General features: G+C 38.5%; 1 protein-coding gene across 5 annotated transcripts in view; it reads right to left on the bottom strand.

The window, feature by feature from the left end:
* Positions 1–27,324, bottom strand: part of MGAT4C (MGAT4 family member C) — a 678,608-nt gene that overhangs the window by 409,904 nt on the left and 241,380 nt on the right. The window lies entirely within an intron of this gene.

Below are 27,324 nucleotides of genomic sequence, written 5' to 3'. Positions count from 1 at the left end.
GAAAGCATTTACCGTGGTTTAGTTATAGACAACACTGAGTGCCAGTCTCTATTAGTTTTAATCAATAAATAATAATTACAAATATATTTACTAAGTATTTTACACAGGACAACCAGCTTCTTTGCTTAAAGAGTTCAATTTAAAATTATGTGTATTGACATGCGTTATAGTTTGAATAAATCATTTCCAATTGATTTGCTATCAGAGTGGTTAATCCAATCTGTTTATTAATTATTGAAAAATATTCCTGACACTTATTCAATATGAAATTATTGTTGATCAAACCTTAATTCAGTGGTTCTTTTCCACACTTAAAGTGCTAGCAAGGGACTCTGAGGAGCTGCAACCTATATACGAGTTTCCTTCGGACAGATGGTTATGATTAACAAGAAAGAATCTGCCCCTGTACTTGAAAAGCAACACAGGGTCAGTGGGAAATCAGCGTCATTCTTCCAGTACCGTCACTCTTTGAAATTACTTTGAACTTACACTTATCTTTAACATTTTAAAATCAGATTACCAATGGTCTAATTTGGAAGGCTACAAATCAGTCATGTTTGAGTATTAAACAATTACACTCTTGCAATAGTATCCACTACCACACATTACATTTATTTAGGTTTAACAAGAAACTCTGTCACACATGATGCACAGATGAAACCCAAAAGGGATTTGCTATTGTCAAGGTTCCTCCCCCACTCTGAACTCTAGGGTACAGATGTGGGGACCTGCATGAAAACCCTCCTAAGCTTATCTTTACCAGCTTGGGTCAAAAACTTCCCCAAGGTACAAAATATTACACCCTTTATCCTTGGACTGGCCGCTACCACCACCAAACTAATACTGGTTACTGGGGAAGAGCTGTTTGGACGCTCCTTCCCCCCAAAATACTTCCCAAAACCTTGCACCCCACTTCCTGGACAAGGTTTGGTAAAAAGCCTCACCAATTTGCCTAGGTGACTACAGACCCAGACCCTTGGATCTTAAGAACAATGAACAATCCTCCCAACACTTGCACCCCCCCTTTCCTGGGAAATGTTGGATAAAAAGCCTCACCAATTTGCATAGGTGACCACAGATCCAAACCCTTGGATCTGAGAACAATGAAAAAGCATTCAGTGTTTTACAAGAAGACTTTTAATAAAAAATAGAAGTAAATAGAAATAAAGAAATCCCCCCTGTAAAATCAGGATGGTAGATATCTTACAGGGTAATTAGATTCAAAAACATGGAGAACCCCTGTAGGCAAAACCTTAAGTTACAAAAAAGATACACAGACAGAAATAGTTATTCTATTCAGCACAATTCTTTTCTCAGCCATTTAAAGAAATCATAATCTAACACATACCAGGCTAGATTACTTACTAAAAGTTTTAAGGCTCCATTCCTGGTCTATCCCTGGCAGAAACCAGCATGCAGACAGACACAGACCCTTTGTTTCTCTCCCTCCTCCCAGCTTTTGAAAGTATCTTGTCTCCTCATTGGTCATTTTGGTCAGGTGCCAGCGAGGTTACCTTTAGCTTCTTAACCCTTTACAGGTGAGAGGAGCTTTCCCCTGGCCAGGAGGGATTTCAAAGGGGTTTACCCTTCCCTTTATATTTATGACAGCTATAAAGAGCTAAGCTTGAGCATAAAGTCTAAAGTTCCCACACATCCTATAGGACACTTTGTATTTGAAATTAGTGTGCCCTAAGTAACGTTCCCAAGGAACTTTTTACATTAAATGTGTGAAAAGAGGCCCCAAAAGTTTGGGTAGGTGGACATGAGAAGAAATGGCCGTTATGATATTCCTACTACAATGGGAACAAATCACCATACTGGGAAGAGATTTTGGAAGATTCCTTAATACCTTCTTATCCTAGAAAAATCATCATAAGTCCGAAAAAGGTACTAAAACCAAAATCACACTCATTCAATGAGCGAAATTCACTCCTAGAAGTGGATATGACCCTCCATGAAAGAAAACCTTAAGCTCACCAATACCCTGGAAAGGTTTCATTACTTTTCTCAGGACTCCAGGAAGATCCCATCCCATAGGTGGCTTAATGAGAGCTTGAAAAATATGAAGTTCCATATAAGCTTAGCTTCACAATAAGGGGCCATGCGGAGATATTGACCTAAAGACGGATTTTAAGTGGGCTTTGATATGCCAAAATTGTTGCCAAATGGACCTAGGAGGAGCTAGACTTAGAGTCAGATTAAGCCAGTAATGAAGGGAGAAAAGAAATCCACGTGTGGTGAAAATTAAAGGAGTGCACATGGATCCAACTGTGTAATACCACAAATCTTTTCAATCTGCTACCTAAACACACCCAGCTGAGAGCTTTAAGAAGGCAGGCAGGTCAGGCCACCTGCTTAGAAACAAAATGCCTGTAGAACTTGTCACTATCAGGAGCCATGCTCTCAGGCTAAGGGATACTGGGTTCAGATGCACAAATTGCCTTGTTGCCAAGTGATAATCTAAGCCTAGAGTATGTCCTTGGACATTTGCAACAGAGATGAGATACGTACTTGACAAGATCATTATTAGTCTAGACTTATTTTTCCAGACTCCTGAGCTTTTCCAGGGCTGGTATTATCAGAATGGGCAAAAAGGCTTCTACAGTGACCACCACGAGTTTTACTTCAACCTGACACAGGCTGAGACTTGACTTCCTACTACCAAGCAGTAACTGAAAACCTGAGTCTGTAACATAGAAAACACAGATCAGGGTTGATGTATCCAAGCTGACCAGGGTCCTAAATTAAAAATCTCCCCGGCTTCATCTGACAGGGAAATCCTCATAGACTACAAAGTGGTCACACTCCCTAGGGATCTGGAAAAACCATTTAGTATCCTGAAAACTACTGAAAGATTTAAACTTTTCAGCAACTATGGATAAGGAGCACAGAGAATGCCATGGGTGGTGCGGGCGCATTGAGTATTCCTAATGTCAGTCATTGATGTGAATATCTATTATGAATAGAAACATTTTCCTTCCCAAGGAAATGAACTGAACAAGGAAAATGCAAAGTAATTGCAGACTCCTTCACCTTCTGCAAATGAGCCTTCTCTTGTTATACTAAGAGGCTCTCTTAGTAGAATAGATTCTTGAGTTTTTATGGCTCTCCTGGAAGACTTGTTGATCATCCTGTGGAAAAGCATCCTTCCACAGCCTAACTAGCCTTCTTGTCATAAAGACCAGTTAGTCCACCTGTTGGTAAGAGTAACGATAATAGACAGGGGCTGGAAAAAACTCACATGGAAAACTAGCAAGAAGTCTCATGACTCTAGAATATAACAGTGTGCAACACACCAGCCTTCTCTCCTAGCACTGGTTTCAGTCCATTACGTTCATGCTGTTAATGTGATTGATCAGTCATTATTTGATCTTAGACAAAGAGGACTTCTAAACATAGAGGACAGTGAGAATAAAACACAAGAGTTATATGACAAATCCATTTGTTTAAATGTATATTGCCAAAGTTTTCCTTACATGTTCTGTAGAAAAAAGTTGGGTCTTATTTATCTACTACTTTATTTAAATTGAATTTCCAAATTCTTTTGACAGGAGGATAAAATTATTCTAGCTAATTGCTGTCCACACACCTTTTGGTCATGCTCAGGAGAATCTAGATGTAACACTTATGTTCTTTTCAATCATTTTTGCTAAACTGCTGCTTGGCTTCAAAGGAAAAGAAAATAGTATGTTAATTTATTCTATACAGAGACTTCTGGACAGAGTTTTCAGACTCTAGAGGCTATGGCTGGTGATGAAGCTGTCAGAAATTGCTACAATTTCTCCACCTCCTAAAGGAATGATGATGTCTCTAGTAAAATTAAAGCATATTGCTGCTGCAGAAACCTTGTTAAGAAAACAAAGGAGTTACAGGTTTTTCTTTCCCACCCTGTTACTTTTTGTGACCAAGCGTGCAGTTACTTATCTGAATATTTATTAAGCCCCCAAAATATAACTGAAAGAAAGAGTAAATTGAGCATTAAAAAAAAAAGAAAATCAAGTTTTTCAAAGGTTGGAAAACGCAATGAAAGGTTGCCAATCATTTTCTCTAGGTAAATACTTTAAAAAAAAGTAGAAAAAAGGGGGTCATGACCTTCATTTATGCTCGCTAAGAATATTGTGTACTTCATCTTTTTCATTGCCATCACACTACAAGAAAGCACAGTTCTATGACCACATATACTTGCATCTCAGAATAAATAAGTAAATGAAGAAACAAGCCCTTATTTAATTAACCTTAAGTATCCTTGGTAGATACAGTATGTGCCATAAACGGCACATATCTATGTATCTATATTTTTAAAAAAGTGATTATTTTCTGGTTTTAATTGAGTGGCACTCCCCTGGGGACATGTATTGCATAGATTCATCATACTGTTTGTCTAGATTACACTTCTTGAGCACAGCAGTTGATTTGGTCCAGCAATGATCCAGCACTGGTTTTGAGTTAAACACAGTGAGCTAGAAACTTGGCATTTTGTTTTAAACTGTCATCCAGCCAAGTGATTGTATTGGTCTGAATTATGCTATTGCATTTTCTGATCATTATCTCCAGGTTCTGAACGTTGCACAAGGATAGTGTTGTCATCATAATGTGAGATTAAAATTATAAAGACTGTACTACCTGCAAAATGACACTTGTATGGCTCTAAAATATGTATTCTATTAAATCTACTGCTGCCAATGATTCATTGGAAACAATCAGGATGACATAAAATGGTCTTATCTGAGGACACTCAACTGCATAAATTAGTCAATATGTAGAAGGACTAATATAGTTGAGCATTAAAGAAAGTTTATACAGTACATAATATTAATTATAGACAAAAGTTTATACTTTTAGAGTAAACTTTTGACTTCTGGTTGCCATTAAAAAAAGTTACTACACTGAGAATTTCATATCAGGTCAGATCCAAAGCCACTGAAGTCAATGAGGGTCCTTCCATTGACTTCACTGGGTTTCAGATCAGACCCTTTATCAGGAATGAGCAAATTTTCCCTTGATTTGTACATTCAACATAAAAGAAGAGTGTCAGTTGCACGTGGCATCATACCATACACATACAACTGTATTTAAATAATGTATATCTAACTTTTTACAGATGTAGTAGAGAGATATGTTCTTCTGCCTTCATAACTAGGAGTTGGAAGAGATGGTGATAGGCTTAGTTTACTTTAATATAGGCATTAAAATAACCTGTATTGCCTGCATTCTTCCATATAACAGTAGTTGAGTTCACTAAAGGAGGAATTTGTGCTGCACTAGCATTAATTAGCAGAAATGTATACTTGAGCAATAATTTGCTGTATTAGTCAATTTACTAATATTATTCTCTCTTGCTGTCACACACACACACACACACACACACACACAGTGTCCAATATAAACCAATAAAATTTGAAAGAATTTCCTCAAAGTATCATTTTTAAAAGGAATGGTGGAGCGGGCTCGAGGTTAAATCAGGAGGATGTAGGCCTGGAAGTTGGGCATCATAATTGAAAAAGAGCCATTTAAGCCAAGAAAGAGAGAGAGTGAACAAGAGAGCACAAGCATGAAAATGACTCTGTAGTCTGGTGGTTAGAGCACTTACCCAGGATGTGGGAGATCCAGGGTCCAGCACCCCTGCTCCAATAGCTCTCCTTTATCCACAGTGGAACAACTTCAACAGGAGAGACAAAGCCCCTGTACCCCATATTGGGATAACCCAATTGTTAAAAGCACTCACCTGAGAGGTGGCAGAACCCTGTTCAAATCCTCTCTCCTTCTCAGCCGAAGGGAGGACTTGAACTGGGGGACTCGCACATCCCAGGTGAGTACCATAGCTACTGGGATAAAAGTAATGAGAGATGTCTTTCTCTGCATGCTTTTCCCAGCTCCCAGCTGTTTTGTGTGAACTTGTCTGAATCCATTAGGCATGCTCAAAGGGGACTTACCGGACCAGGCCCTGCATTTGACTTAGGCAGCCCACCATCTATATTCCCCTGATTTGTGAATTGCTCTGAGGTTTAGGTGGAGATAGACATCTACATGCCTAGAGGGAGCCAGCACTGAACGTGCCCAGAGACAGAAACATAGGCACCTAAGGAAATGTTACTACAAAAATGTAGGTGCAGAGTAACTTTAGGTGCCTACAGGGTTTAGCAGGAATTTTGGGCATTGCAGTAGAACTTCAAACTGGGAATTAGGTGCCTAAATCCAGACTTAGGCACCTAAGTACTTTTGTGAATCTAGGTAAAAATATTTATTCTGAAATCTACAAAATTATTACAAATGGCAGCGGGGGATAGGGGGACGGGATGGACGGAATTGATCAGCAGCCTGGTAGAATGATGGTGAGGAAATTATCAGAAGAAGTGAATTTGTATTACTCCCAAACCACTTAAGGCACTGAAAAGAAATCCCTACCCATTAACACTACAAATGCTAAAAACTATGCAGAATACATGGCAGTATTCAATAAAAATATGTTCATTGCCTTGTAGGTTAAGAATGTATTCCAACACATGGAGCTGGAGAAAATATGTGATGTTTTATACATCTTTCAGCCTGTTCTACTGACTACCATTAATGCATATGTGAATCAGCCTGAATCTGTAAGTGTTCCAGAACGTGCTCAGCACCACATTAGAGACAGATTTCCAAGCACCAAGTTCTTAGCAGATGACATCCTGTTTGTGATGGAAGGTGGAGAATAAGAACATGAAGCTACAACATCTTTGAGATGTATACCAAGATTCAAACATTCAGCTAAGAACTATGACCAAGATTCTCAAACGTGACTAGTGGTTTTGGGTGCCCAACTTGAAACACCTTTAAGGGGAACTGGTTTTCAGAGAGTGCTGAGCATCCACTCTCTGAAAATCAAGATTCATTAAAGATGTCTCAAGTTGGGCATCTCAAATCTGAGCCACGAAAAATCACTTGTCACTTTGGATACTTGCTGAGCGGCTCCAGCCAAACTCAAACAAACAAACAAATTCCAACAGATGTGAAAGGAGTCTAGCAATTTATGGGAACAGACAACTACTATGCAAATGGGAGAAATAGAGCAGCAGTAATGCAAAGCCAAATATCTTATTTTAATAACTAAGAAGGCACTGGCAGAGATGGGAAAGTGAAATGCCCAGTGAGAAGAGTACTATTAGGACTGATTGGAATGACATGAGTTAACCAGCTGATCATACCTTTAAGAATAGGATGAAAGTGCAACCACACTACAAGCCATTCAAAACAAATTATGAAGAAGTTTATTTTGAGAGTAACTCAGTAACTGCAATGAATGTGTGATAGGGTGTATAACACAAATACACTCAAATACATTACGTTAATGCAGGCCTGAGTCGCAAATTGTGCTACCTAAGGGAGAGCCCAGCCTTTAGTAGAGATAAAGCCATGAAATTTAGAGCAGAGGGGGTTTGCAAGAAGTGAGTTTCCAGTCACTCTGTGCGATTAGTGTAGGGCAACCAGGGGGAGAGCAAGCCCTGAGATCCACACCTGGGTAGAGGAGGTTGGCTAGCAGCCAAGAGTGACATAGGACACCCACCGGTGGACTGGAGCAGGCTCTTTTGGGACGCTCTGATAAAGGGCAGGAACTGAACTTGCAGAGAGGGAGCTGAGAGACATTTAATTGAAAGACACAAGGTCAAGTCCAAGGAGGGAAGTGGGCTTTGGCTATATCTTTATGCTGGGATTTTGTTAGGGGATTCCTAGAGAGGGCTTTGAGAGTCCCATCCCTGAAACAAGGAAGAATCTAGAGAGGTTGCAGGGGAAAATGTCAGAGAAAGTCTGAGTAAGAAGTAGTTTGGGGAAACAGTAGCAAGGAGTAAGACTGAGTAGATTTTGTCTGATGGTTATAGGGTCCCTGGGCTGCAACCCAGTGTAGGTGGTAGGCCCAGGGTCTTCTACCAGCCACTGGAGAAGACAGTGTGAAACACCTGATAATTGGATACAGATCAACAGAGAACTCTGATAGAGGGATGTGAGGACCACAGGGCTCAGAGCTGGGACTGAAGACCTTTTGGTGAAGACATTTAGGTTGTTAATTTGTTGGATTCTATTACCCCAGAGGGGTGGACTAAATCATGACCTAGCCAGAGGGCCAAGTTATGAGAAGAGAGACCACTGCAGTGACAGAAACACCATCAGCAGGGGACACCAGATGGAGGAAGAGCCTTTACATGATGCCCAGCCACAAGGAGGTGCTCTACTAGTGAGTGAACTCTTTCACAGCATACTATTAAGATCTATCAGTAGGATGTGAGAATCACAAGAAAATCATTATGGGAAACTGATACTCTGAGTTTACCCTGTGAATTTCACTTTGACATGATAGAAAAGTTTGTGTATTCCAGTGACCTTGAGAATACACCAGTGGGAGATATATGTCCTGGTAGGGACACCTACATTGGAGAGGTCAAAGAGTAGGGAGCAGATGAAAAGCAGCTTACTGGCCTCCAGGGTTAGGGATTGAGCATTAGGGCCAATAACCTATCCTCATAAAAAGAAAAGTTATAGAAACACAACAAGGCAGCCATTCCTTCAACAGCATGATAGACAGATGATAACCATGTCCATGCCCTTGAGTGATGTCTAATGGCAAGGGAAAGATTCAGATTTGGATACTCTGAGCAGGACAAACACATGTAAAGGAAGCCAACTCAGAATATTCAAAGAAAGAAGACACAGATTCATCAACAGATTCAGTATCTTCTTCCTCTCTGTAATGGCAGCCTTCAGGCAATCCAGCAAAGCACTGACTAGGGCGTAGGTGAAGTGAAACATCCTCTTGAGTATAAGGAACTGAGTATCAATGGAGATCACTGAATTTACACTGGTGATACTGAAATCAAATTTGGCCATTAATACATACAGAGTTAGAGCCAAAATTCAACAAGTGCCTGAAAGTTTTATGGTGTGAAAAATACTTTTTCTTCCCTCTCTGGTACTGATCTCAGCAAACTTTTCAAAACAATTCATTTCTGGGCTGAAACAAGATCTGAAATATCCACGCAAAGTGTAGATTTTTGGGAAAAACATTATTTGAACATATGGGTTTAGAATGCAAAGATAACTATTAGAATACATCATTGTACCAACATTACATTTCCAACTCTAAGAGGTGAGATGAATGAACAAGTGAAATTTAAATAGCTTTCATTTCACTTCCAGTGCCAATGCTAAAATACTGTTTTCTCTATCCTGTGTTTGATGTTCAGCAGGTTAAGTGTTACATGCAGAGAAAGCCAGTGTTACCATTTAGCACAGAAAGAGGAAAATAAAAGAGGAGCAACTTATACTTAAGAAAAAGGGGGAAAAACAGTGTCTGAAGTCTCACATCTTAGATCCATTTTGCAAAACCCATGACATGTGGTGCAACAGAATTTAAATTCAGAAACAGCATCTCCCCTGTAAAAAGAGCATTAGTTTCCAAGCATGAGGATGAATATAAATCTAAAATAGCAAGATAGTTCCGAAACATTACTGTCCTGTTTGAAAGGCTTCATAGCTATCCTCTACCTCTTTCCAGGCTCCATGACCTTCAAGCTTCTACCTTACTTCCTCCAGACTTCCAGCAACCTCTTTCCACTCTGAAACCACCTCTCAGACTTCCAGTGCCTTTCCCCCATTATTCTCCCTATTACTACAACTGCTAGTCATATTTAATATAAAAGGTGATTGTGTGACTCTTAGCCACCTTTGTAGAAATCTTTGAGGTTCTCAGAAGATATGTGCTATACAAAGGCAAGAGAATCACAGAAACACTATGCAAAGGAGGCTAAGAATCATATAAAATATATATTTTTTCAGACAGATGAAGAAACTCAGACAAAGAAGCTAAGTGTGAATTTAGGTCACAGCAAACCAGTGGTAGAGTAGGAAGAGAAGCCAGGTCTTCTCACCTTTAGTTGTCTGCTCTAACCACAACAATGTTTCCAAAAGCTTCTAGATCTCCTCCTTATACCACTCAAGATTCCTGGCACTCCTATCCTCCAGATGATCATTAAATCCTTGAAGTGGTTGGTATTATTTCTGAACATGTACCAGTAGTACAATTCCATTCACAATTAGCTCATTCTTTGGACTCTGCTATGCTAAGCAACTCAAAAAGCATAATAGGTGAAAACTGACTGACACTGTCTTATAAACGCTGCCCAACATGGGACCATGCCTCCCTTCCCAGGATCATCAAATGTTGGGACACCCCAATACAATCACTGTAGAGACCTAAGGTATCAAGGGGCAGGAAAGAAGGAGCCAGGGTGGTGAATGAGGGGACTGGAAAGTGAATGAGGCTATGTCTTTACAGAAAAAAAATGTATTTTACATTGAGAAAACTAACACAATGTACCTTCACTGAGAAGTTAAAATGAGATGGGTGACTTCAAATAGATATCTCAATTTAACACCCTATTGAAGAGAAGATACTGTAGTTTTGACCTCTATCTAGCCAGTTGAGGTCATACAGGGTGTAGGGTTGACATCAGCCAGCTCCATCAAGGTAAAAACTTACAGTGCCTTCTTGTCAATAGGATTTTATATCAAGATAGCAACCTTGATGTAAACCCCACCCCCTCAAAAAAAAAAACCCCATACCATTTTGGTATGAAGACATAGCCTAGGAAGGTGGGACCCAAGAATAAAACATAAACTGCCTCTTGCCCACCGATCTGGACTATAGAAATCTGTATATGATGGGTCTATGTACTGCCATGGTCAGTCAGACACAATTTAAACACCACATATAAATGCCACAATGTGAGGTTAAGTTCTAAAATGCCACCCACTTTGTAGCAGTAACCAGCGCTTAATTTGTGCCAGGGCTAAGCCCTGAAACCTCTAGGCTGGCTACGTCAGTCATGATTTTTTTAAAAAAAATCACTTGAGCCCCAGCACCTAATTGCTTGAGTCCCGGCCCCTCTTTCATTACAAATCAGGTAGTGGCAATAACTATAGAAATAGAAACAGCCTGCAATCATTACTGTACTATCACCTGGCAGCATGAATGACTGTGTATGTCCTGAATTCCAAACCCTCCAACTCTGTGTCTGTTCCATACCATGAATAGAAAGTGAATGAACAGTAAATACAAATCATATACTAAAGGAAATATTTAGATTATTGCAGAGAGGCAATATGCAGACATTTTAGATTAGAACTGATAGGCACTTTTGAGATTAGAGTCCTATGGAATGTATAAACTAAGAATTTGTGGAAAGGCTAGGAAATAACTGAAGGAGACAGTATTCTTTTTTAAACCCATTTAAACTGGTTAAATAAGACTGGCATGCTCCCATTTTTCTTTTCTACTTTTGGACAAAGATCTTATAACCCCCTGCTAGCCCCCTCACATTTCCCAATTCACTGCAGGGTAGACTGCAATAATTGGATCTGTTTCTTTGCTAAATAGAAAACAGAACAAAGAAACAGAGGCATTCCCCTCTTGGTTAGAAGTAATTAAGTACCTAAGTTAGAGATACCCACACATTTATCTAGGGAGATTAAATTGATTTCCAAGTGGCATAAAAGACAAAAGTTCTCCATCTTGGCACAGAAGATGAATACACTGATTACTCAGATTAGCTCATGTCTGAAGGCTTATTGTTAAATATTAAATAGAATGTTTAGATCAGAGCTGCTAAGAGGAGGGCAGACAGGGACAACTCCCAACAGGAACAGGGAGGTGTTTTAAAGGACCTTATACTCCATGTAATGAGATTTTTTTCCCTCCCTCCCCAATAAACTTTCAGGGGTGTCTTCACCCATAGTGTGGACCATCACATCTTCCCTAACGTTTACTGTGGTGCTGAGAGTTCCAGGAATGAGCCCTCTCTGCAGTGCTGACAGTGATCAAGGCAAGTCTCCCTGCCCTGCACCATTACACTTGCACATTTGCATCAGTATGGAATTAAGGAAGCACTGATAAATAAACTAGGAAGCACCAGAGAATCCAGTGATTTCAAAATGTGGTTAATTATCAGGAGGAGAATTAAAGGTTGAAAATGTTTGCTGTTCTGTGTAAGAAAAAGATAGAGAAAGGCAAAGAGAGGTCAGAGCAGAGAATAATGGAATGTAAACTTTGTGCTGTCTCTTGGGCCTAGACACCAATTATTTTTTTGCAATACAGCAGTGCCAGGAGGTTCCACTCAGAGACCAGCGCCACACTGTATACAAAAAAGATCATCCCTGACAACAAGTTAACAATCTAACTATAAGACAAGAGACAGCAGCTGGATACAGCAAATGGATAGCAGGAAAACAATACACGGCATTGTACGCATTAAAATGTATATGAAATTTGGAGTATTTGGTATGGATCTCATTTTACTCTTTGCTGAATTTCATAACAGGTTTGTCCATTTTGAAATGCACCACTGAAAAGGAAATAAAGTAAGTTCGCCTGTTGTGCCTGGCTAATACAAATATAAGTTAAATTGTGCAAGTGGGCAGGTTACTAACCAATACCATTGATCACTGGTTCTTATCATCAAAAGTAAAGTCAAAGTTAACAATGAAAAGAAGAAGCAAAAGAGAAAAAAGAGAAAGGGCAGAGGTAGGGAAAAGGTGATAGAAGGAAACATCTTAGAAATATCTGAGCAAGTACTAAATACTGTGTTAGAATCAGGGAGCTGAGAATGGGTCATAAGAGGAGATATAGGGATGGTTATTCTGGATCAGATCCATATTCCATCAAGGCTAGAATCCAGTCTGAGAGTGGCCAAAATTAATCAAAGAAGGGAGAGTTACTGACAAGAAACCCTGAATAAAAAAATAAGCTACTAATTATTAGCAATAGGCCTAGCTTATTGATGCTAGATAAATGTTTAATATTTTTATTTTTGAATGCTTGAATGAGATGAAGTTAGAGAGTTATTTTACATTTCTACTTCAAAACAAAAATTAAAAATAACAGTTTGTGACAAGGCTGCCGCAAACTGCTAAGTGCAATACCCTTATTTTTAAAGCAGTCGAATTACTGCTGTAACATGACACATTTCAAGTTCTTTTCTAGGGCCTAATATAATTACTATATCCCCCCTGAAGAACAGTGCAGCACATAAGGCAAGTGACAGTACAGGCCCAAATAGAGCCTATTGAAAGTATCTTCTAACGGGGTTACAGAGCAGATCAACCTTAACCATTCTTTCCGCATTTAGCATCCTTTGGGTAATCACCAATCTACCCAGGAGGTCTGATTTGAAAGCTGAAAGAAAAGATTAGTGAATGAGAACACGGATCTGGGATGCATGTACCACCTATCTCATGCAATCATACAGCAATTTATGGTGCTCATAGTTAGTGAAATGACTTTCATAAAATGGCCATATTAGTATCTTGCCACTTTAAAAAAGTCAGCATCTATTTTCATCTCATGGTATGATTAAACCTCATCAGCCTTTAACTGTCACTCAGTCAAACTCTCCCCATATTAAGTTTCTGCAAGGATAACCTGGCATACAAGGATATAAAAGTGAGAAGCTGAAGTCTAGTGAAATACTTTACTCTGAATAAAAGCTATCATTATGTTTGGATAATCTAAGAGGTTTGCTGTAATAGACTTGTTTCTAACTTACCCATCTTATGTACTTATGTGTCCCTCATTACCATAGTATCTGAGCACCTCAAAATCGTTAATGTATTTATCCTCGTAACTCCCCGGTGGGATAGGAAAATACCATCCTCATTTTACAGATGGGCGACTGAGGCTCTAAGTGACTTGCTGAAGATGATACAGGAAGTCGGTGGCAAAACAGGAACTTGAACCCTTGTCTTCCAAATCCCTGTGCAATACCCCAACCACTACACCACATTTAAATGATATCTTACTTTTTTAAAAAAATACACACAATGCAATCGCTAATACAAAAAAAAGACCAGATACATTATTTAGAATCTCTTCAGGTGAAAATGGTTAATTAAATCCTTGACACCACTTATTCTGAAAACAAATAATTTTCAGATGATGTCTTATTTCAGCAAACTAGAATACGAACAATGATGGTATCAGTAACTGTAATCCAGATATGCCCTGTAAAACAATAGCTTCTACTCTTCCAGTCTCACTGAAAGATTGTAGTCAGTATAAATATAGGCAGGCAAATGGAACATAACATCAAATAGTGCTTCTGAACAACCATTCCTCAGAGAAATACAGAAAGGAAGTACTGAATTAAAATGGTAACAAAGATAAAAAGTTCATGCTCAGTAGATGTTGAAGACATGCATACAGTAAAGTATTGCTATAATAATAATAAAAAAACCAGTTTCTAAGGGTTTTAAGCCTTTCAAACTATGAAACCAATTATTTGCTGAAAATACACATTAGCATCATAAGACATTTTGGCAGGTAAAGAGTGGAATTCAGTTGAACTGAATTTGGGATTGAAAAAAGTGTAATAGTGCAGAAAGAAAGACAGTACTGACTATCATCATATGAAAAGGTACTGTAAGTTTCCCTCAATTCTTAAAGAATCAGTACTACTGCATTAACACTGCACAGCATTTGCCATGTTTACTTTGCTTCACACTTTAAAATGAAAACAGAAATTAGATAGCTGAGACATGAAATAAATACATATTTGGATTTTTATGTAAAGTATAATCAAGTTTGGCTTTGCAAATTTAAAACTCTCTGAGACTAGTTGAAATAGGGCTGACTGATATATTTCATGAAGGAAGAGGAATTTACTCTTTTGAGTGCAATGTATGCAACATAAGTATGCACGTTCCATGAGAGCCAGGGGATTCTAACAAACTTACAGGTTCAATTTCAATGGAACCCATTCAAAGTCTGTGGTGGGTACAGTTTTGTCCGTGAGAAAAAAACAACACATAAATATCAATCATACTCATTCACCACCTATGCCTAAGAATACAGTAAGATCTCTATCTTATTAGTTACATGGTGCCAATAAACAGATATCATAGGCTTTTCTTTCCTCTGATTGCCTATATATTTTTTTATGCTACATAATCTTCTTCCTGCTCCTGGATTCAGGAAGGTATTTAAGCACAGGCATTCCAATGAAGTCAATGGGACTACTCGTGGGCTTAAAGTTGGACACAAACTTAAGTATCTTGCTGAACCAATGCTGAATCAAGGTCTTTGTTCTCATTCTTCCAGTCTTGGCTTCATGCCTTCCTCCATTCTGCCATAACTTTGAAAATTCCTTATTTCTTCTACTTCAACTTCAACTCCCTCCTTAACCAAATGTTTTCTAAGTCCACCATTGACGTTTCCACACCTTCCTGTGTTTAGTCTATATTATATTTGTTATAATATAATGTTTATATAATGCTCTCTGAAGGATAGCATTGTAAAACCCACTTTACATTCATTTTTGTACAGGTGTTAGTTACAACACAGTTGAAAGCAGTGGAGAATTGGCCCCCTATCTTTTCCATGTGCAATAAATTGTTGAGTATATTTACTGACAATATAATAAAGAACAGTAGACCAAATTTTGAGGTCATTACTCAGTTTTTACTTTGTTTTGTTAATAGTAGTAGCAGGGACTAGAATTTGACCCAGTGCAAGAAGTAAATGCCCATTTTGTGGAAGAGTACTAAAGGTCTTGATTTTGCAAACTGTCATCATGTTGAGCAGTACCTTACTCCACAGGTAGTTTAATTGAACTCACTGGGACTATTGTGGATCAACAAACCACCAGACAAAAGTAAGAGTGGCAGAATCTGACCCTCAGACTGTGACTAAAATGTCCTGTTGCTACAAAATTTTCGCACTGTGAAGATTTAGAAAGCTTTCTAAGTTTTTGCACAATGCCTCTGATTGCTAGAGTGTTCACAAAATCCCTTTGTCACAAAGGCAGAAAATCTTAATTCCGGTTATTTTAAAACTCATTAATTTGCAATGGTCTGATGGGTCAAATTCAGAGAATGCAAATGGAGATCATTAAGTCAATATAAATCAGATGGAGCAATTTGCAAACCGAAGATGCAGATGTGTGGGGTTGTGGCAGAGAAAGCAGTGAACAGGAGGGGGAAGGAAGGAAGTGTATAGATTCTTCTGCAAAAAGGCTCTGCCAGGCTTCAGAAAAAAAAAGGGGCAGGATTTGCTCCTTGGGAGTTAAATCACAAATGTCCAGTGCTATAAACAAAATGATAGAGAATATTTTAACTTGCAATTTCTACCAGAACTGAATTCCTCAGTAACTTTAGACTAAAAGCTCCGTATCACACTACTTGAGCCATCCAGTGCCCAGCCTATCCAAAAGAGAAATTATAGAATTTTCTAGCAATTCTGCACTCTGAATAGTTACTTGTAATGAATGAAATGATATACATTTTTCCAAACCAGACCCTTTGGAGATGATTTGGTTTTAGACAGGTAGAGTAATTTTATATTATTAGTGCTCTTTAAATGTTTATAAAAACCCTTTGAATTTGGAAATGATTAGTAGCCTGAGAACATGCAATTTAAAATGATGTAATCTTTAAATTATTAGGAGTAAAACTATTTGGAGGCAATTAGGTGTTCTGGGCTTCAAAGGATAAACTATTAAGCAAACGTGAAATTTGGCATGCCTCAAAATGATTATATATCTTTACATTCACTCTGTGAATATTCAATTTTAAAAGTCTCTGTTAATGCATAGGGAACAAAAAAATTGACTCTTCTGATGGAGAGTCAACCAAAACAGCAAAAGGAACAAAATTAATACTATCCCCAAAACTCAAATCCAGTGCCCTGCAGGACCAAATACACCTAGACTATCCCTGACAAGGGTGTTTGTCCAAACTGATCTTAAAATCCCCAACATTGGAGGTTTCCACAACCTCCTTGGGAAGTGTATTCCAGATCTTAACTACCATTATAGTTAGAAAGTTTTCTCTTCATATCTAACCTAAATCACCCTTGCTGCAGATTAAGCCCTTTACTTCTTGTCCTATCTTCAGTGGATCTGGAGAACAATTGATCATCATCCTCTTTATGACAGCCCTTAACATATTTAAAGATTATTTTCAGGTCCTCTCTCAATCTTCTTTTATCAAGATTAAACATATCCAGTTTTTTTAAACCTTTCCTAGTAGGTCAGATTTCATAAATCTTTTATCATTTTTGTTGCTCTCTTCTTTACTCCAATTTGTCCACCTCTTTCCTCAAGTGTGGTGCCCACAATTGGACACAGTATTCCAACTGAGGTCAGACCAGTGTCAAGTAGAGTGTGACAATTACTTCCCATGTCTTATATATGACATTCCATTTAGTACACTCCAGAATGACATTAGACTTTTTCACAACTTCATCACACTTTAGCTTCGTATTCAATTTGTGATCTATTATAACCCCAAATCCTTTTCAGCAGTGCTACCACCTAGCCAGCTATTCCCCATTCTGAAGGTTTGTTTTGAATTTGATATTTGCCAAAAGTAAAATACTAAGCCAGATCAGAAAAATGTAACTTTAAATTTTTTAAAGACTATCACAAACAAGTTTGATTTAAAAAAAAAACAACAACATTAAAATGCAGAGGAAGAACATCTGAGTCCCCCTCTTTAATGAAGCAGAGATAAATGACATGAGATGAACATTACATTTTTAGAGGAACATAAACCACAAAATTCAGACTGAGGTTTTTATAAAATTCAAGCTTGCTAATATATTAAGTCACTCTACACTTTACAAGCCCAGATACTCAAATTCATAGTCTGTAATGTTAAAATCTATTTGAAGTTCTAGATTTATTAAAAAGGGGGTCAGATTTGTCCCTCCATACATTGATCTACTCTGTCCTACACCAGGGTCAGCTGACTCATTGGCAATCCCATGGAGGGTTCTCTGTGCTTTCAGGGTTCAGGTGGAGAAGAAGGATCCAGAGAGTGAGCAGGAAGGGCTGGGGACAGCAGTATTTTCCCCTTATCAACCTTACAGATAAAGAGGAGGTTATAAACTTCAGGCTGTAGTAATAAATAACATTAACATAAAGAGTTTTAACCGTTAATGTTAAGGTTAACTATTGAAGTTGATTTTCAATAACTCTTGGAATATTAGGGAAGTTCCAGAAGACTTGAAAAAATCTAATACTGAACTACTATTTTAAAAGGGTAAATGGGACAACATGGGTAATTATAGGTGTGTCAGTCTGACATTGATCCCTAGCAAAATAACAGAATAGCAAATGTGGAACACAATAACAAATTAAAGGAAGATAATATCATTAATGTCAATCAATGTGGGTTTATGGTAAATAGAGCCTGTCAAACTAACTTGTTATCGTTTGTTGCTGAGATTACAAGTTTGGTTGATAAAGGTAGTTTTGTTGATGCTTCAGACTTTTCCAAGGCATTTTGAATTGGATACCACACAATATTTTGTTTAAGAAACTAGAAAGTTAAATAATATGGCACACATGAAATGGATTAAAAGCTGATACCTTATGGGTCTCAAAATGTAAGTGTAAACAGGGAGTGATTATCCAGTGGTATGTGTCGAGTGGGGTCCCACAGGCATCAGTTCTCAGCCCTATATTAACATTTTTATCAATGACCTATGATAAAACATAAAACCATCCCTGAGAAAGTTTGCAGATGACACAAAGATTTGGGGGAGGGGTTTGTTAACTAGTGAACAGCACACGTTACTGATGCAGCATGACCCGGGTTGCTTGATAAGGTGGGCACAAACAAGTAATATCCATTTTAATAGGGCCAAATATAAAATTATACATCTATGAACAAAGAATACAGTCCATTCTTGCAGGATGGGGGCTCTAACCTGGGAAAGAGTGACTGAAAAAGATTTGGGGTCATGATGGATAATCAGCTGAACATGAGCTTCCAGTGCAATGCTGAGGCAAAAAAAGAATAATGAAATCCTTGGGTACATAAACATAGGAATATTGAGTAGGAAGGTTATTTTACCTCTGTATTTGGCAAAGATGTAACTGCTACTAGAATATTCTGTCAGTTCTGTGTCCACAATTCAGGAAGGATGTTGAAAAAATTGGAAAGGGTTCAAAGAAGAGCCACAAGAACAATTAAAGAATTGGAAAATAAGCTATATAGTCACAGACTGAAAGATCTCAATCTATTTAGCTCAGCAAAGAGAATGTTAATGGGTGACTCTATAACAGTTTATAAATACCTACATGGGGAACAAATATTTGATAATAGGCTCTTCAGTCTATCAGATAACGATATAACAAGATTCAATGACTGGAAGTTGAAGCTAGACAAATTCAGACTGGAAACAAAGCTCAAATTTTTAACAGTGAGGGTAATTAATCATTGGAACAATTTACCGAGCATTGTGGTGGATTCTCCATCACTGCCTATATGATCACAGTGGTCCCTTCTCCCCTCACGACCTATGAATCTATTAACTCTGTCAGGCTGTATTAACTCTTCAACAGATCAATTCATACTGGGGAACCATCATTTAAGTGGACCCTGGAACAGACACCTACACAGATACAAGAACTATTGCAGAGTTGACAGACTACTTGGCTCACACAGATCTAGGAAGCCTTGTCTCTTCACAACCACTCCCTCTCTTGCCTGCTAAACTATCCTGTTAAGCCAATGCAGATGGTCAGCACCTTGGGGCAGTTTTTTTTTTTAAGTGTTTGTGCTGCACTCATTACAAACAGGGTTCTATTCCCGATTGTTAATAATTACCCATTCTCTAGGGGCTGAACCTCTACTCATTTCACAGACAAACCCTGCCTTCCTTCCCCAAAATGATTTGAAGCAAAACTGTTCTAGGAGATCCTGACAAACATTTCCTCCCCAGGTCCACATCTCACATTTATTTTCATGGAAAGAACTGCTCTTTGACCTGAATTTGCAATGGAAAAGCAGGTTCATTCTACAGTTGTCTTCAAATTATTCTGAGACAAAGCAAGATTTAATTCCTTTAAAATATCATTTTATATGTAACTTATGTGATTTACTGGAGCACTGAAGTAAAAGGTAACATTGCTATTGAATTACATTTTAAATAACTATAAAACCAATCAAGTAAATTTGTCTGTTGCATGATTTTACTTTTAAGAGGGATAAAAATCTACAAAAGGGAAATAAAAGTTACAGACAAGTAGCATAGATTCAATTTTTTATCCAGAACTCTGTAATTCAAAATGTAACACAAACAAGAACACCATTCATGAGCAAAAACAGCCAATGTATCTAGGATCTTTAGTCAATTAGCACAGGCAGTGCAAAAAAATTAATCAATCCTATTCCCAGAGTTATGGTGATATCATTACATAAAGTTGATACAAAGAGATGTAAATGATGCAGAGGTACAGGAACACAGAAAGAAAAAGTGCTGAAGTCATTGAGCCATCTCCTAAGTTGGCAACTTGGGACAGCTCCACTGAAATCAATGTACTTATGCTGATTTAACACCAGCTAAGAATCTGGTCCCCTGGATGGAAGCAGCATTCATCTAACAAAAGGTAGCAAGGTGAACATGCAAATGATGTTGTTCTACTCTTCTCTTCCCCCACCTTAAGAAAGATAGTGTTGTGAGATCTAGTTAAACTGTTTGACAACTGCCTTTGAACAAGGCAAATTTTCTGTCCAGGAGTTAAAAAAAACTAAATTATCCAGAGGATGTAATACAGATGCCAGTATATATTCTGTACTAGTAAGGAGAACACAGATATAGTATGTAGAAATAAATATTTCCAGAGGATATAGTTTACTCAAAGACATTTTATGAAAGGAGCGTATAGCTGTATTTTATTGAAAAGGTGACTTCATCAAACAGTAGTATGCACTTTATCACTTACTATAAGCCAGTTAATGGAGAATATCAAAACACTTCCATTGACTGTAACTAAAGAGGCTTTTTTGTAACATAGAAATATCTTAAAATCATATTGTGCTGCTGCCTCTCTCTCTCTCCATCATGTGGAGACCTGCTATAAATTTTACAATGCTATAGATATGCTAGTTTTTTCCAATAGTCTGTACCTTGACTTCATCTAAACTTTAAAAGATCCCTATTCAGACATGTACCTATATAAATATTCTACCACCTGATTTCTACTTTTTTTCTTCACTTTTGTAATTTGCCAATAATGCCTCCCTTGTACAAGGCACACTTAACTTGACTCTTGCATTCTAGTTTTAGAGCTATTGTTTTCAAAGAGAACAGTGTTCTGACTTCAGAGAAGACAAAAAGGTGAAGGTAACTGCCTGTGTACTGGGCCAAAGGCTTGTACCCTTTTCTAGAACTGTTCCACAGAACGAATTATATGGTTAGGCAAGGCTGGCAGTAAAGAAAGTAATGGTCAAAGTCTAGTTGCAACAGTAGGTAAAAGGCTGCAAAGGGTAGACTGATGCTTGTCCTAAGCAGTAGCCTCCTTGGCCTCTTCCAAAAGCCAATACTTCTGGTAGAATGAGCTGAGATTTCCTGAATGTGGTAGGAATCGTCACATATTCAGAGATTTCATCTAAAAATCTGAATTTTTCAACTCTTATCTAAACAGAAGCCAAATTCTGATCTTTTTGAAACACACTCATCAATAAACCCACCATGAATTGACTTTTTCGTCCAGAGTATTGCCTGTGAATGACCAATGGTTGAGACTGATATGATACCCAGAAATAATGTATCCAGGAATAGGATTTCTGTGATTAAACAAACAAGATGATAGGACCCAAAGGTTCAGTACGAAGTAACAAGAAACACTGTTCCACTAGGAATAGTGGGGACAAATAACCTAACTAATTTTAGATGGAGCCTGATATATTTATTAATAGGATTATGTGATAGATTTGCTTGTGATAATAGAGGACTAGATTCAAAGATCCAGGAGGTTCCTTCCAGTCCTTCATTTCTGATTCAAAACAGTTTCCACAAAGTGGGATATTACATTTTATGCAGTCCCATTAAGAACTTGCATCCATTTTAGTGAGAGAGATAGGGTAAAAGTTTTAAAAGCACCTAGTGCCCGGGAGAGCAGAGCAGGATTCCCCGTTAATGGTTCTGTGATTCCCTCCGAGTTCTCCCACATCCTCCTCAGACCAATGATCCACCCCTCCCCTGTAGTCCAGGCAGGAGTGTGTTGCTGTTTTCCTGCTGGGAGCCATGTGATCTGCATATGAGCTCTCCATGCTGAGGAATGTCAAAGCTTCCTGGAGTTTTGAAAAGGGAGGGGTGCATTCCTGCAGGGCAGCAGAGTTCAAAACAGTGAGCAGAGAGGTCACAGTGGGTATTATGGGACACTGGGAGAGGCCAGTTACGGCAACATAACAAATGGCAGTATCTACACTGATGGTTTGTCACTTTAACTTTTCCTCAAAAATCTCTCGTTGAGGTGGTTGTGTTTTGTCAGCAAAACAGGAGATTTTTGCCACAAAAAGTAATGTAGTAGTGTGTACAAAAAGCTGCTTTTTTTCCAACAAAACTGGCAAACAGTAGTGTAGAAAAGGCCTTAGTCACTTTTGAAAATTTTACCCAGGGTTTGCTAATTTAAGCATAGGACTGAAAGACAAACACTCCTACATACTAGTTCTTACTCTTACACTAGCTTCCTGAGTCTCCTTGGAAAAATTCCTTAAGCTCCCTGGACTTGATTTGCATTTACAGTAAAGTCTCTTTACAGCACTTGGACAGTAAAGGCACCTGAAAAAGAACAAATTAAATTGACACTCACTTAAGTTTACATTGTGCTGTCAGTAAGGGAGTGGCATAGAGGGATCTTAGTGTTAATGAGACCCAGACCCTGTTTCCATTTCCCAATTAAATAATGATGACATTTATCAATCTACCTTATTGGTGTGTTATGACAATAAATACCTTAATATCATATTATTGATATTTCTCTGCTTAGCATAGGCCTCTGAAATGTCACATGGTGAGAAGCATCCCTGATCTGTGTAAACTGTGACTTTTAATTATAACTTGTTGTTAGTTAAAATTGTCATTTCTGACTTTTCTGTCAGCAGCCACCAGTGTAAAGTGTCATCATTTTGACATAGAGCATATTCAGTTAATAAGACTAATGCTCAAAAAAGCGTACACATCATATTTAGGTACTGGTTTAACATCAGAAGCCAACAGTTTTAATTGTGTTCTATAAAATGTAGGTTTTTTTGCCTTTTATTATTAATTATTTTTTTAATTATTATTATTATTATTAAACTTATATTAGTAGGATGGAAATTCGTTAACAATATGGAGCTCTCATGCTATAGGGATCACAAATGTTTGTCCTCATGAACATAATGGTGGTTAGTAGCAAAAGATACAGAGGGGAAAAAACAATTTGAATTTAACATGTATTGGATGTAAAACTCTCAGTGGATACACAACATGACAAGAAATTCTTCCCACCATGTGTACTTTCAAAATATTGTACAAGAGAAAAGGGTTACAACTTTATTTTAATCTACATAAGTAAACTGTAAAGATTAACATAACATTATTTAATTCCAATATTTGTTGTCATCGCTCATTAAAAATTGAATGGAAAAGGCGTAGATTCTCGCTACATTGTCCCCATATATCTAACCTGATAGTTTTGCAAGGCTCTACTTTAAAGAATACACCTGATTCCAGAAAAAGCCATGACTTACAGTCTTCAAATGATGGAAGTAATCTTCACACCCCTGGTAATACTATTTTCATCACTGACCAGTTTCAATTATATCATGAATCCTAATTGCTATTAATATTTGTAAAGTTTATGGGCATTATATCTAGGCCACCATGAAAGCCCCAAACAGTTTAATGAAGTCCTTCTGGAGAAGACTCCTGTGTTCAGGAGTCCCACTGAGGCTATTTTGGGGAACACATTTTAAAATAGACCTATTTGAAATGTCTCTTAGTGGAAAAATCTGTACTTCTAAAATTTCACATACCTCCAGAATTGTCTTAATTTTATCTTCCAGTCCCCAAGTTTACCAGTGAAAAATTCCTATAGTGCAAGGAGGGGGAGACACAAAAAACAAAAACCTACAATACCTATTGGAAAGAAAACCTCACTAACCAATACCATGTTGTTCTTAAATACTAGAAGCCATTAATTACTACCATTCAGGATTCTAAATACATACTTCCTTATAATTGCTTTTAAATTACTTAATTCATTTCATTCATTATTTATGTGTCATTAAAACAACCAGGGCTCTAACTAAGAAGTATATTCCAGCCTACAGAATCTATTAACTTCTTTTTTATAAATGCACGTTATCCATCCAAACACAAGCAGGTGGACACACACATACATTTTATGTACTTTAAGCCACAAAATAAAAGCAAAACTGAATTCTGTGTCTGTTTATAATACTTTGCAGGAGTATTTCAAGGAGTAAAAAGACTGGAATATTCATTGGTCATCTGCACATTTGGTAAGAAGGAGTATGCATGTATGGTAAAAAAAATTCTTCTGTATAAGGGCTGTATTGCATGAGAGAACAGGACACTCATCTGTGTGATAGGTCTCGGGGAATCTACGGACAGAATGACACAGAGTTCTGATGGGAGCACAGTGGGGCACATTCTTCTGATGTTCTAACAAGGAGCACCATTCACCCCTTTCTGTATGTTCCATTGACAACAGCCCACAGAGCGGGGAAGGGACAAAGTGATAATTTGGGGAATCTGCTTGATGAATTCTAGTTTGATTTTATGAACTGTCTGTATCCTTATGTATTACGACTGTCTTTTACTCTGTGCTGCCCCATGCTCCTTGTGCTAAGGAGACAGGGGAATGGCATCAACATGTCCATCCACCAGTAGGCCGATCGTTAAAGACTGTCAACACCTAAATAGGTCTTGCCTGAGGAGAACAAAATAACAGTCGCATCCAAGGTGAAACCAGTTATCTCCATCTTCTCTCCAGGGGGCTGGGGTTTGGAGAGTGGAAAAGTCCTCAACATAGGAGAAATTTTTTGAATGGGAGAACGAGGAGATCAGGTGTTAATCTGAGGTCTTAAAAACAGACAGCTTGAGAAACTTTGTGCGGAGAAGGGAGATGTAGAGGGACTCACGGTGACAAAGGAAGCTTGGACAGAAGGACAGGCTATCTTAATGGAACAGTTTATTTTAAATGTGGTATCAGCTAAGAACAAGGTAACTGGCTGCAGAGAGAAAGACTCCAAAATTCAGAGAAGTCATGTGCGGGAAGGGGGATCCTGGATTCTACAGAGGACTCTGACTTAAGCCAAAAGAATGTTCCTGGGTGGTGTGGAAACAAACAGGGAAATGAATGCAGGTATTTTATTGTTTTGTCTAAATCTATATATTACTTGTGCTATTCAGTATAGAGGGATTGGTTGGTGCTTGAATGCTTGAGAAGACTGTGTGTCTGTTTGTGTCAAATCTCACATGAGCCAGAAGAGGAGACCTATCTATCCAGAGTGCCCATGCAATTGGAGCTCTGGAGAAGGGTGTGCTTAAGCTAGTGGGGATTCTCAGGGGTGGAGGTCAACACTAATCCCAGGGCCTAGAGCAGCTGGGCCACAGGATCCTATTTCCATGAAGGTGTAATAGACCGAGCATCTGTACCCATAAGTATGTCAGAGAGGCCAAAGAAAGAGACAGTGCTGGAGCTTACTCCTACTCAGAAAACTTAAAGCACATGGGTCCAGCATGGTGCGACCCAAACACAGCAGCCTAATGAGTGTCAGCTGGGGGATCTCTACTAGGGCTGTGAAACCAAGTAACCAATTCAGTTATGTCTCCTGCCAATGTACTAAATACATTTTCAAAAATAATAATTCTGTGCTACCATCACAATGCAAGCAGTATTGCACTGGTTTTATCTTGTAACATTAACAAAATATTACATTTTTGTTATCACTAAGATGATGTGAAATATCACCCTCCTTCTCTACCAAGATTAACACAACATGGCCAGAATGGTGGCAGGTGGAAGAATAGGAAAAGGGGAAAGTAAAGAAATAAAAAAGGGAAGAAAAATCATGAGAAGACCAGGCTTTCAGGGTAGTAAAGAAGTCACTTTACTTAAAGAAGACTTAGTTATTCTAAGTGTGGAATACATGCAATGTAGGGAGGAAGCCAAACAGATACAAATTTCAAGTAATTTTATGTAAATAGGTATGTGAATTGCAGTCCTCTTGCTCCTGAAAAGTTGCCAGAATCACCTGTGTGTTGCAGAGGTCGTGCACCATTGCACGAGGCACAGAGGGTTGAGCATGTTGAAAATGAGAGGCAGAAAGAGCAATTAAATGGCTTGTTGGGGCAAATGTAAGCAACACAAAGTCAGAAGTCTTGGCTGTGATTCAGACTTTCTAAATACGGGCTATTTTTTCTCCCTTTTTAGGGGACAGGATCTTTTCCCTTTGTGTTATCTACTTTTTTTTTTAATAAAAAAAGATGTATATTACTAGTGGCTTTGTTACTATCTGATATTTAGGAACAGTACCATAGGTGTAGTTTGCACTTTGTATGGGCGGTAAAGACACACTCCTGCCCTGTAGGGCTTGCACTCTAAATTGGTCATGTGTCATGATCTCTCATCTCTTATGCTACCAGCCAGTGCCACCAGTCTGAATTACTTGCTTGTCTGTTTCTCTCACAAATGTCTTCATGCTTTCTTCCATCCCCAGGCCTTATAATGGACTGCCTGAGCTGAGCTGATCTGTGTGGCAAAAAACCTCTCTTCACTCAGATCCATTTTCAAGGATCACTTCTGCTAAGCCACCTAAAATTGCTTTATTATTTTTCTCCTGTGCCCCCTTTCTTCGTCCTTCACCACCGCCCGCCCCTAGTGGAACCCAACACTAAAAGGCTGTCCGCTGCCAGTACTTTTTTCTTTCCACAAGGCTCAGCTGGGTCGCAGGAAGCACAGCCTGGCAGCAGAAAGCAGATCAGGGTAGAATGGCTGGAAAGCAGGCAACAGGGCTGGAATGTTGTCAAGGAAGAAGGGTGAAGTTTAGCTGGTGGTTGGAATTGAGAAGCAGATAAAACCATGCAGGCAGATAAGTATAGAGCAATTATTCGACTGATCAGTGACGCTGGGCAAAAGTGGCAAGAAATATCTAAATAGATTGCAGGCACGTAGGCTGTGGCTTGAACACCCTCACTTTGTTGGATAGGAGACCAAGTGCTTTTGGGCTCATTCAGCACTAACGAGGCATTCCTGTAACAAAACACACCTGCTCTGCCTGGAGGGAAGTGGGTGTCGGGGAGGTTAAAAAAGGAAAATCTTCCACAGGAAGGAGTGGTGGCACTGGAGAAGATTGCTACAGCTCCGATAGCCAGCAGGAAGACAGTTGTAGGCCTTATGCGCCTGAAACTGCATGAACCAGCTGTAAAGCAGGGTTCCCCAAGAGGAGGGGCTGGAGGTAGACCCTAATTAAAGACAGTAGGCCAGCTGATAAGCCAAT

The sequence above is a fragment of the Lepidochelys kempii genome, chromosome 1 (assembly GCF_965140265.1).
Source record: "Lepidochelys kempii isolate rLepKem1 chromosome 1, rLepKem1.hap2, whole genome shotgun sequence".
Classification (NCBI taxonomy): domain Eukaryota; kingdom Metazoa; phylum Chordata; order Testudines; family Cheloniidae; genus Lepidochelys; species Lepidochelys kempii.
Note: the sequence above shows the minus strand (reverse complement) of the source record. Positions and strands in the feature narration are given on the sequence as shown.